Below are 10,000 nucleotides of genomic sequence, written 5' to 3' on the forward strand. Positions count from 1 at the left end.
ATACATATATATATATATATGTATATATATACACATATATATATATATATTTATATATATATATATTTCATTTTCACCCCAAACAAGGCACATTGCCACTTTCGTGTAGGGGGCTACTCTCAGGGGCAGCAACTACTGGGGTCCTATGTTGGGATTTGGGCAGCAAGATGTCAGTTCACGTTACACTTGAACTTCTGCATGTCAGTACAGTTGGGGAACCAGGGACCTGGAATGGAATTCCAGAGTCTAGCGGTTCTGGGGAAGAAACTACTGGAGTAGAAAGATCTTTTACATCTAGGGATCTCTACTGCGTGTGGGTGGGATTTAGCTGCCTGTCGGGTTTGTCGAATGTGTCTACGTCGTGGGAGTACAAGTGTCTGCAGTTCATCAGAGTATTCACCATTAAAATACTTGTATAACAGTCAGAGGGATGCAACGTTTCGTCGATGGGACAGAGGCTGAAGCTTAGATGCCAGTTCAGGGCCTATCAGATTGGGACTCTCTTTTGAACCTTGTCTAGGAGCGAGAGACTAGCAGCAGATGCACCAGCCCAAATGTGACACCAATACTCCATACATGGGCGAATGGTGGCCTTATAGAGGTGCAGGATACTTTCAGGTGTCAGTAGTTTTCTAGCACGGTAGAGAGAGCCTACCTTCTTCTCAGCTGCCCTGGCAATGTTTTCAATGTAATTGTTCTAACTCATGTTTCCTGTGAAGGTTAGGCCAAGCAAGTTTGAAAGATGTACTCTCAGATAGGGAGTCACTGGCCATTACTATTGGTGGCAGAGAAGGTTTCTTGTAATTATTGAAGGAAACCAGTTTAGTCTTTGCAGCATTGAATGTGACCATCCATGTTTGCCCCCATTCCACTACAGATTGGAGGGCATCCTCTAGTGTTTTGCCATTTCTTTAGTTATGTGTTCATTTGTTTTCCTGTCATGCATGTTATAGAGTGTGGTGTCATCAGCATATATACCCATCTCAGAGGCAGTTTTGTCGGGGAGGTCATTAATAAATATCAGGAACAATAGAGGTCCAAGGATAGACCCCTGAGGCACTCCCGCATTTATATCACACTGTTTAGATGTACGACCTAGAGGACAACCTGGATTTTTCTCTTATCTAAGAAGGATCTAATTATGTTAAGTATTCTACCAGTGATACCGTATGATCTAATTTTCCTGAGGAGACCCTCATGCCATACCCTGTCAAAAGCCTTAGATATATCTAGAGCTACCGATCTTCCCTCCCCCGCTTTGTCCAGTGAATGGTATATACGTTAAGATATTACAGTGAGGATGTCCGCTGTGGAACGGGCTTGTCTAAATCCATATTGTTTGTCAGTCAGAAGTTTAGCATCTGTAAGGTGACGGACTAGATCATGGTTAATTATGGTCTCAAATATTTTGGCGAAAAGTGGGAGGAGGCTAGTGGGGCGATAATTTGATAGGTCAGTTCTTTCGCCAGAATTCTTGAATACTGGTACCACAGAAGCAGTTTTCCAACAGCCCGGAAAGCATGATTCATTAAGGCATTTGTTGTAGAATTTTGAGAGAACTGGAGCTACTTCGGCTGAGCACTTTTTTAATAGCACAGCTGGGATGATATCAGGTCCGCATGCTTTTGAAGTGTCAAGGTTTTTTATGATAGAATGCACCTGAGCAGGGGTGATTTTTATATCGTCTAGCGTGGCGTCTGTCCACAAAGGAAAGTCAGACAGGGGGTGGTTGGAAGGGTCCAGTGTGGAGTTTGAGGCAAACTGGCTGGCAAGCATATTAGCCTTGTCGGTTGCTGAGTAAACAACCTCGTGATTGTTGGTTAGTGGGGGAATTGTTGATTGCCCATTATTTACTACACTGTTGTAGATTTTCCAGAAGTCACGAGTTCCTAATTTTTGTGCTTCGATGCGTTTTTAGTGGTTTCTGTAAATTCTCTCTTAGCTATCGCTATTTCTTTCTTAACGTTACTTCTAGCTTGTATGTACTTCTGTCTGTTTAAACTGGACTTATGTCGGTTAAATCTGCGGTATGCATGCTGCCTTTGAGCAATGGCAGTTGCGCAAGTGGATTTGCCCGGTGGACTAATTCGCAAAAAAGTAAAAAGAACATATAATGTTAATGATAATGTCGTTAATCAAATTTCGTTTGGTTTTGTCTACAGTATCACGTCAGCTGATATTTGGGCTTGATAATGTAATTTACTATTTAAAGTACATCGAAAACACATACAAAAAAAACAATATATACACTTTTACTCCTACCATAGCAACAGAATAAAGTCTGGCATGATAATCGGCTTCTTTTTACGTTCTTTCAGGATATGCATCCCCTAATATCATGACGAAGAACTTCAACACATTACAATTTCACTAAAAGCATTAAAATATTCTACTTATTTATATCAAATGCAAAGAAAAACAGTCGTAATTTATTCTCCAATACAAATAAACTAAATTGTAACGCACTTAATACTTCCCTATTAAATGGACAATTTCTCGTACCCACCCATGCCAACAACACTACAAGTTGTAATACTTTGAACAAATTAAGAATACGAACGATACAAACCACATCATTAACTATAACTCATATATTAAAGTCCGCAAAACACCCTTCCAGAACCCTTGAATCGAACACTGGAATATATACAATCTTCTGCGGTTTATCATATATATATTTGATGGCAGCCATTGCTGCCTTAAATATATGTATGAGAAACCAAAAAGATTTGAGAAAAAAGACTTGTAGAACATGAAAGAGATATAAAAAATGCCAATACTCTGAACGCATTGTATTTTGCCCATGTACAGAATACTTTCGGGCGTTAGTAGCTTTCTAGCCCGGTAGAGAGAACCCACCTTCCTCGCAGCGGTCCTGGCAATACTCTCAATGTAATTGTTCCAGCTCATGTTTCTAGTGAACGTAAGGCCGATGAGTTTAAAAGATGTACTTTCAGATAAAGAGTCATTGGTCATTGCTATTGGTGGCAAGGGAGTTTTTTTTGTAATTATTGAAGGAAACAAGTTTAGTCTTAGCAGCATTGAATGTGACCATCCATTTTTGTCCCCATTCCACTACCGATCGGAGGTAATCCTCTAGTGTTTCTGCCATTTCTTTAGATATGTGTTCATTTGTTTTCCTGTTATGTCTGTTATATAACTGTTATATTAAATCGAATATATGTCTCAATATGTTTTTTTTTCAGAATTTAAAATTGAACCACGAAACTTGTACATTGCTCTATTCTTAAATATTGAGCTTTTTCTTTTTGGCTAGGATCTCCTTGAAAGTATTACTTCAAGTAATATCTATCAGGGTTTTTCATCTGAATTATATCAATGTCTTATCTCGCTTATATATATACACACACACACACACACATATATATATATATATATATATATATACTAATATTATATATATATATATATATATATATATATATATATATATGTATACATACACACACATATAGTTATATATATTAGGAGGATCTGTGTCCAGGCAATGCTTGTGGGAATATCAGAACTGCTTCCACTATAAAAAATAAATATTAGACCATTGTATGTTATTAAGTACATGTACCTCTAAGACGGCATGTATTAAACATATTCCAATTCCTTTACAACATGATCAATGGTGATATTTCATGTATTCTTTATATCTGATAATCGCAAGGGATGACAAAATACAGACGGTTTCTTCTCTTCTGCATTTTTAATGAAAACGGAAATATCGTCGATTTAATCATTTTTAATTAAACGACTTGAAACACATTGCGTCAATTTTATTGGAATCGATTTTAAATCAGTAATTTTACTATTCACAAGGGAACCTCATTATTTTTGTCGTTCATAACTTATATCAAGGAGCATTGTGAAACAGTTATAAATATATATATAGAAAGAGGGAGAGAAAAAGAGAGTTAGATAGGTAGATAGATAGATAGATAGATAGATAGATAGGTAGGTAGGTAGATAGATAGGTAGATAGATAGATAGATAGATAGATAGATAGATAGATAGATGTGTAACAAACTCTAGTTGGGGACCCACCGCGATGCACCGGAAGGAAGCTCATTTTCTTTCCCGCAGTACCTTACTCTACAATACATTGTAGTCTACGTTGCACTGTAGATAGCCTACTGTTAATTTATAAAATAATTTATGTATAAAGTTTAAAATGGGAAAGTCAAATATCATGGTTAAATTATGCTCTTCCCTGTAATATCATAAATCCTACTGTTGATTTTATATGTGAGGCTTTTCTGATTTTGCGGTAATAAAACGTCTCAAATACCCCTGTGATGTTAGGCTGCATAAAGCGTTAACTTTGGTCGAAATCGTCTGTTTTCTTTTTCATCGGACTTTTTCCCTTATCAATTATAAATACTTATCGAAGACATTCCAATACAAAACCTATCTAAGGACACTTACAGGCACATAAAATACATTTTTGTGAAGTTTTAAAAGATCATCCCAGCTGTTTAGGAGCCCATATGTAACGAACTCACACACACACACATACATACAGCTCCTTCTATATTATAGTATAGATGTTATTATAATGAGTTTTAACATATGTTAGTTGATTTCTATTTTTTTCTTTAAATCATATTTTACTATGTTAAAAATTATATATTAAAATCAAAGTTTTTACTACAATGTATTTATGGACATAGCATATTTTTCTTATAAACTGTGTACTTCTTTAGATATTGTAATCTAATTTTGTAATACAATATTATCATTTTTAAATAAATACGTTAAAATATTCAATCTGTTTTGTAAAATGAATATTAAAAATATTTTTGAAAAAATATATTTTTATTAAAACAACATGAGATTTGTTCTTTTAGTAAATATATTATAATCTTTTTCTTAAAATATATACACAACTAGTAGGCTGACCATCGTTGTCCGGTCATAAAATACGCATAAATATTATATTTTATTTAATGCAGAATTCTTATTTATTATAAACAGAAATATCGTAGTTATTAAACGTAACGTTAAATTCCTTTAAAAAAATGAAGTTAAAAAAGTAAAGAAACTGAGACATATGCATGCGAGTATTATGTTTTTACTCGCGTGCAAGCGACTCTATAAGTCACTCCATCGGTCGGTCTGTCCGTAACACTTTTGTGCTTGGCCTTTTTGGTTAAGATCAAAGGTCTGTTGTTAATAGATGCTTTTCTTAGCTTTTTAAGCTTTTTCTTGGCATTTTGGCCAAGATCAAAGTGTAGTATGACGTATTGTGGTAAATGTTGCCAGTCAAGAGTAAAGTCGCCAAAGACTCCAATTTTTAGTTTAGTTACAAAGACCCTGCAACACTCCCCTCCCCAGATCTTATAGGGCTTTCTGCCTAAATTTGTTTTGTCTTTTGGAGATTTTACTTTTTTAAATTTTTTAATTTTATATTGGAATTTTTTTAATTGTAATTTTTTCTTTAAACGAAATAAATTAAATATAAAGATCAAAGTGTAGTATCTATTCCGGCAGATACTGCAAGCAAAGACCATATGTGGGGGAAACCCCACATATAAGACCTTGGTCAATGTAGGGGCAACCCTTCATACCAATTGTCACTATCCAGCTCCCCTACTCCCCGAGGAGCTGGTCCCCATTTCCCCTTCACTCCTCACATTAAAAATCGGCCTTGTGCCTAATTTGCTCGGTGGGGGAGCAAATAAGTACTAACCTTTCATACCAATTGTCACTATCCAGCTCCCCTACTCCCAGGTTAGTTGGTCCCCATTTGCCCTTCACTACTCACATTAAAAATCGGCCTTGTGCCTAATTTGCTCGGTGGGGGAGCAAATAAATACGTAACCTTCATACCAATTGTCACTATCCAGCTTCTCTACTCCCCGGGTAGTTGGTCCCAATTTCCCCTTCACTCCTCAAATTAAAAATCGGCCTTGTGCCTAATTTGCTCGGTGGGAGAGCAAATAAAACCCTTTACTTGGCCTTTTGGCCAAGATCAAAGTGTAGTATCTGTTCTTACTACATGCTGTACTTATGTTTGTAACTTTGTGATATTAAAATTGGGGGATCACTTTTCTGTATTAATTTAATGTAAAATGATTACCCACTTTACAACCAGTCACTCTCAAAGCCATTCAAGTCATTCTCCAGATCATTCAAGTTGTTTTTGAAGGGCTCCAGTCAGTTTTTAAGCATTAATGTCATTCTTAAGGTCATTCAATTCATCTTTAATTTCATTAAAGTCATTCTAAGTCATTTATTTTTTATTTATTTGTCATTTCAGCCTATTTTTCAGCCATTTTAGTTTATCTTTAAGAATTTCATGTCAATCTTACATTCACCCATTCATTCATTACACGGGAGCTCGCGACTAATGGCTATCGGCCTTGTTTTTTTTCTAAAAAGTTCACTTCTTGTAAGTAAATAACATACTTGAACTGAGATTGAAACCAAAACCTAAAGATTATGAGTCAAACACGATAACCATTAGTCTAGCTTGACACGATTTAGACAATGTTTTCAAATCTACTTATCGTTAACATAAGTAATGTGAACTATTAACTTATGTGCATTAGTGAAACAGTTGATAAACAGATATAACATCTGATTACTCTCACGAAACAGTTTTTCAATTTTGCACCATTAGCAGCCGTTTTTTTTCAGTGAAAACTGATTAAAAAGTTTTCTACGTGTCTGAATAACCTATATACCAACTTGTAGATCAAAAATTTGTTGAAAAGTGTCCTCACACACATTCTCACTTTTATAGATATATATATATAAACGAATTTTATTATTTCCTAAAACTATTTGTAATAAAAAATATAATTTTAAATTTGGAATGACGAAAACGAAGGGCTAAAATGATTACATTCTAGATGAGGCCAAATGTACTTGTAATAAATTATATAAGTTACTTATAATCTTTATTAAACAAGTAGTCAAAACAATTTTTTTTTTCTTCAGAGAATTCAAGAATTTATTAAATCACAATCAGGCACTACGAAAATATTAAATTTTGTGAAATTATTCCAGTAAGTCTGTTAGAATATAATCTAGTTAAAATGTAATTAGTATTATTAATAAAAATTGATTTAAATATATAATATACGAGGGCGTGCAACAAGTAATGCCCCTGACACACTTCTCATAGCAGTAGAGCAACGAAACTTGGCACACTTATTAGTCTTTCTCTACATAGGAACCACCCAGAGTTATGCATTTCTTCCATCGTTTGATGCAGCTCTGGAGACCGTTTTTGTAGAACACCCCAGGTTGGTCGTCCAACCACAATGTGACTTCAGAAATCAAAGCTGCATCATCTGAGAAACGCTTTCCTTTCAAAAACTTCATGGCTGAGAAGAGGTGAAAGTCAGAGGGTGCAAGGTCAAGAGAGTAGGGAGGATGGGGCAGAATTTCATAACCACACGCCCGTGCTTCTGATCTGGTGACATGCGATTTGTGGACCGGAGCGTTTTCCTGCAGGAGGAGAGTACCTTTGCTGATCTTACCCTGCCTCTTGATTTTGATAACTTCCCTTCATTTCCTCAAAAGTGAAGCATAATAGGCTCCTGTAATTGCGGTACCCTTTGCCAGGAAATATATCATCACTACTACGTCCTGGTCGCAGAAGACTGTGAGCATGACCTTGCCAGCGGAGGACTGCACCCTTGCCTTCTTTGGAGGTGGTGAGTCCAAGTGCTTTCACTGCATTGACTGGGCTTTGGTCTCTGGATCATAGTGATGGACCCAGGTTTCATTCTGTGTAATCAGTCTTTTGAAAAACTTTGACTCATCTTCTTGGCACATCTCCAAATTCATCCTCGAGCACTCGACGCGTTCTCGCTTCTGGAATGGTGTGAGCAACCTAGGAATCCATCTGGCAGACACCTTATGCAGATGCAAATGGTAATGAATGATAGTTTCCACAGACCCTGTACTAATCTTGACATCTTGGGCTATTTAGCGAATAGTAATGCTCCGATCTTCAAAAATGGCAGCCTCAACTTGACGGACAGACCTCATCAATGGCAGAAGGGAGGCGACCAGGTCTGGGAGCTGTTTTCACAGACTTCCGGCCATATTTGAATTCACGATGTAAGCATTTTACAAGGTCATATGATGGGGCATTATCACCATAAGTTTCTTTCGTTTCATCAAATATCTTCTGTTGTGTGCGCCCTTTCAAGTACGAAAACCGGATCACTGCTCGACATTCAACAAGCTCCATTTCACACCTGACTCAGTTCAAACACCTGTAAAACAGAAACCACAATTATTTCAGAGCTGTAATTTTTCACATAACACATAGAGATATAAATCATTGCACATACAAAATTTTTGCTCGATCAGACAACTGAAAGTGGATCAGAGGCATTACTTATTGCACAACCCTCGTAGAAACAACACTTTTCAATTGAATTCACGAGTTATTTTAAAACATAATTCAACATTACAAATCATTTAATTCTGACAAATTATTAAATAACCTTATTAAATAACCTTATTATTATTATTATTATTATTATTATTATTATTATTATTTTATTTTTTATTATTCGTAAGCATTATGCTTAAAATATTTTAAACAAAGCAATTACATTGTTTAAATAAAGTTACTAATTTAATTAAACATAATCAGACAGATAACAATTATATAATTTTGTAAAATTGACATTTTCAAAATTATTCGCAAGAGGTTAGTTCAATGTAAACTAATTGACATATATGCGGCACATAAAAAATATCGCCGAATATACACACGAAAAGACAATAAAAATGTCTTCAAAGGCTGACCGCCATAACGGAAGGTTTATATTCAGATTGAAATCACCATTCTTCGCTAGCTGCTTAACACATCTGTAAACAACGTAGACAGATTTGAAGCGTCGCTGTGCTTTTCAGTATCAACCCATGATAGTAGATGCAAACAGGTAGTTTTTTTGGGGAGGGAGAGGGGAGGTCACCACTTATCAAGACCAGAGGCTACTCTATGATAAGGGTTAAGGGTGAGGTAGATGGTATGATAACAAGATCAATCCCGGCGAACTTGCGTAGGGCTAGATTATCTAAATGGGTGACTCAATCGGAATTTATTCACATTAGACTTGAAGACGACTATGTTATAGTCAGCAGAGAAGCGGTAGGATTCTTATGATAGATACATAACTGTGTAAGAGAATCTATTCCAAGGTCATCATGCAGTGTCTTTTATTGACTTATCTATATACAATGCTCCATCTTTTTTTTTCTTTTTGCACTGTTAAAACTGCTGACTATATTGTCATGACATGAATAGGATTTATTTCTCGGCTCGTCATATAGCTGTTAAAGTTAGCCCTTTCGTAAGAGCGCAAGAATTAGTTGGAAGTAACTTAGGTTCGAATCGTGCGATCGGCTGAGCAGTTATCTTCCACACTGATGATTCAATTTAGAATGAAACGTATTTGTATGTTGAGAATAATTAAATATTTATTACTACATAATTAAATAATTACGCACAAATGTATATATATATATATATATATATATATATATATATATATATATATATTGTTTTAATAAAAACCAAGACATCAAACAATGGATTGATAGCAACAAATAGTGTATTTCATCGTTAAATACAAATTCAAACATTATGTCGTTTAAAAATTTTCACAAAAATAGCCTTTCGTCAGACTTATTAAATAAAAAAAACACTTTAATAATAAAACATTATGGAAACCATTTCCCTTCTAAGGAAAAGAAAACAAGCGAAAATAGCTTACCTATATCTCATCCTTGCAAATATTTTTTAAACATTTTCAATTATATATATATATATATATATATATATATATATATATATATATACTTATAAAGTTGGGTGTTTTCTAACTCTAACACTGATATATACGCACAAAAACACACACATATATATATATATATATATCAATCCTTATATAAGAAGCTCAATGTAATTACAGAGCAATATAGAGAATAAATGACAAAAAGTTATATTCCAGAATTCATG

General features: G+C 35.0%; 1 protein-coding gene and 1 pseudogene across 1 annotated transcript in view; one reads left to right on the top strand and one right to left on the bottom strand.

Annotated features, from left to right (window-relative positions):
- The window catches only part of LOC145286258 (low-density lipoprotein receptor-related protein 12-like), a 925,334-nt gene that overhangs the window by 852,503 nt on the left and 62,831 nt on the right, over window positions 1-10,000 (bottom strand). The gene's annotated exons all lie outside the window — the stretch shown is intronic.
- On the top strand, window positions 5,957-6,064 carry LOC145286760 (U2 spliceosomal RNA; annotated as a pseudogene).

The sequence above is a fragment of the Euprymna scolopes genome, chromosome 10, assembly GCF_053919585.1.
Source record: "Euprymna scolopes isolate OS-2025 chromosome 10, ASM5391958v1, whole genome shotgun sequence".
NCBI lineage: Eukaryota > Metazoa > Mollusca > Cephalopoda > Sepiida > Sepiolidae > Euprymna > Euprymna scolopes.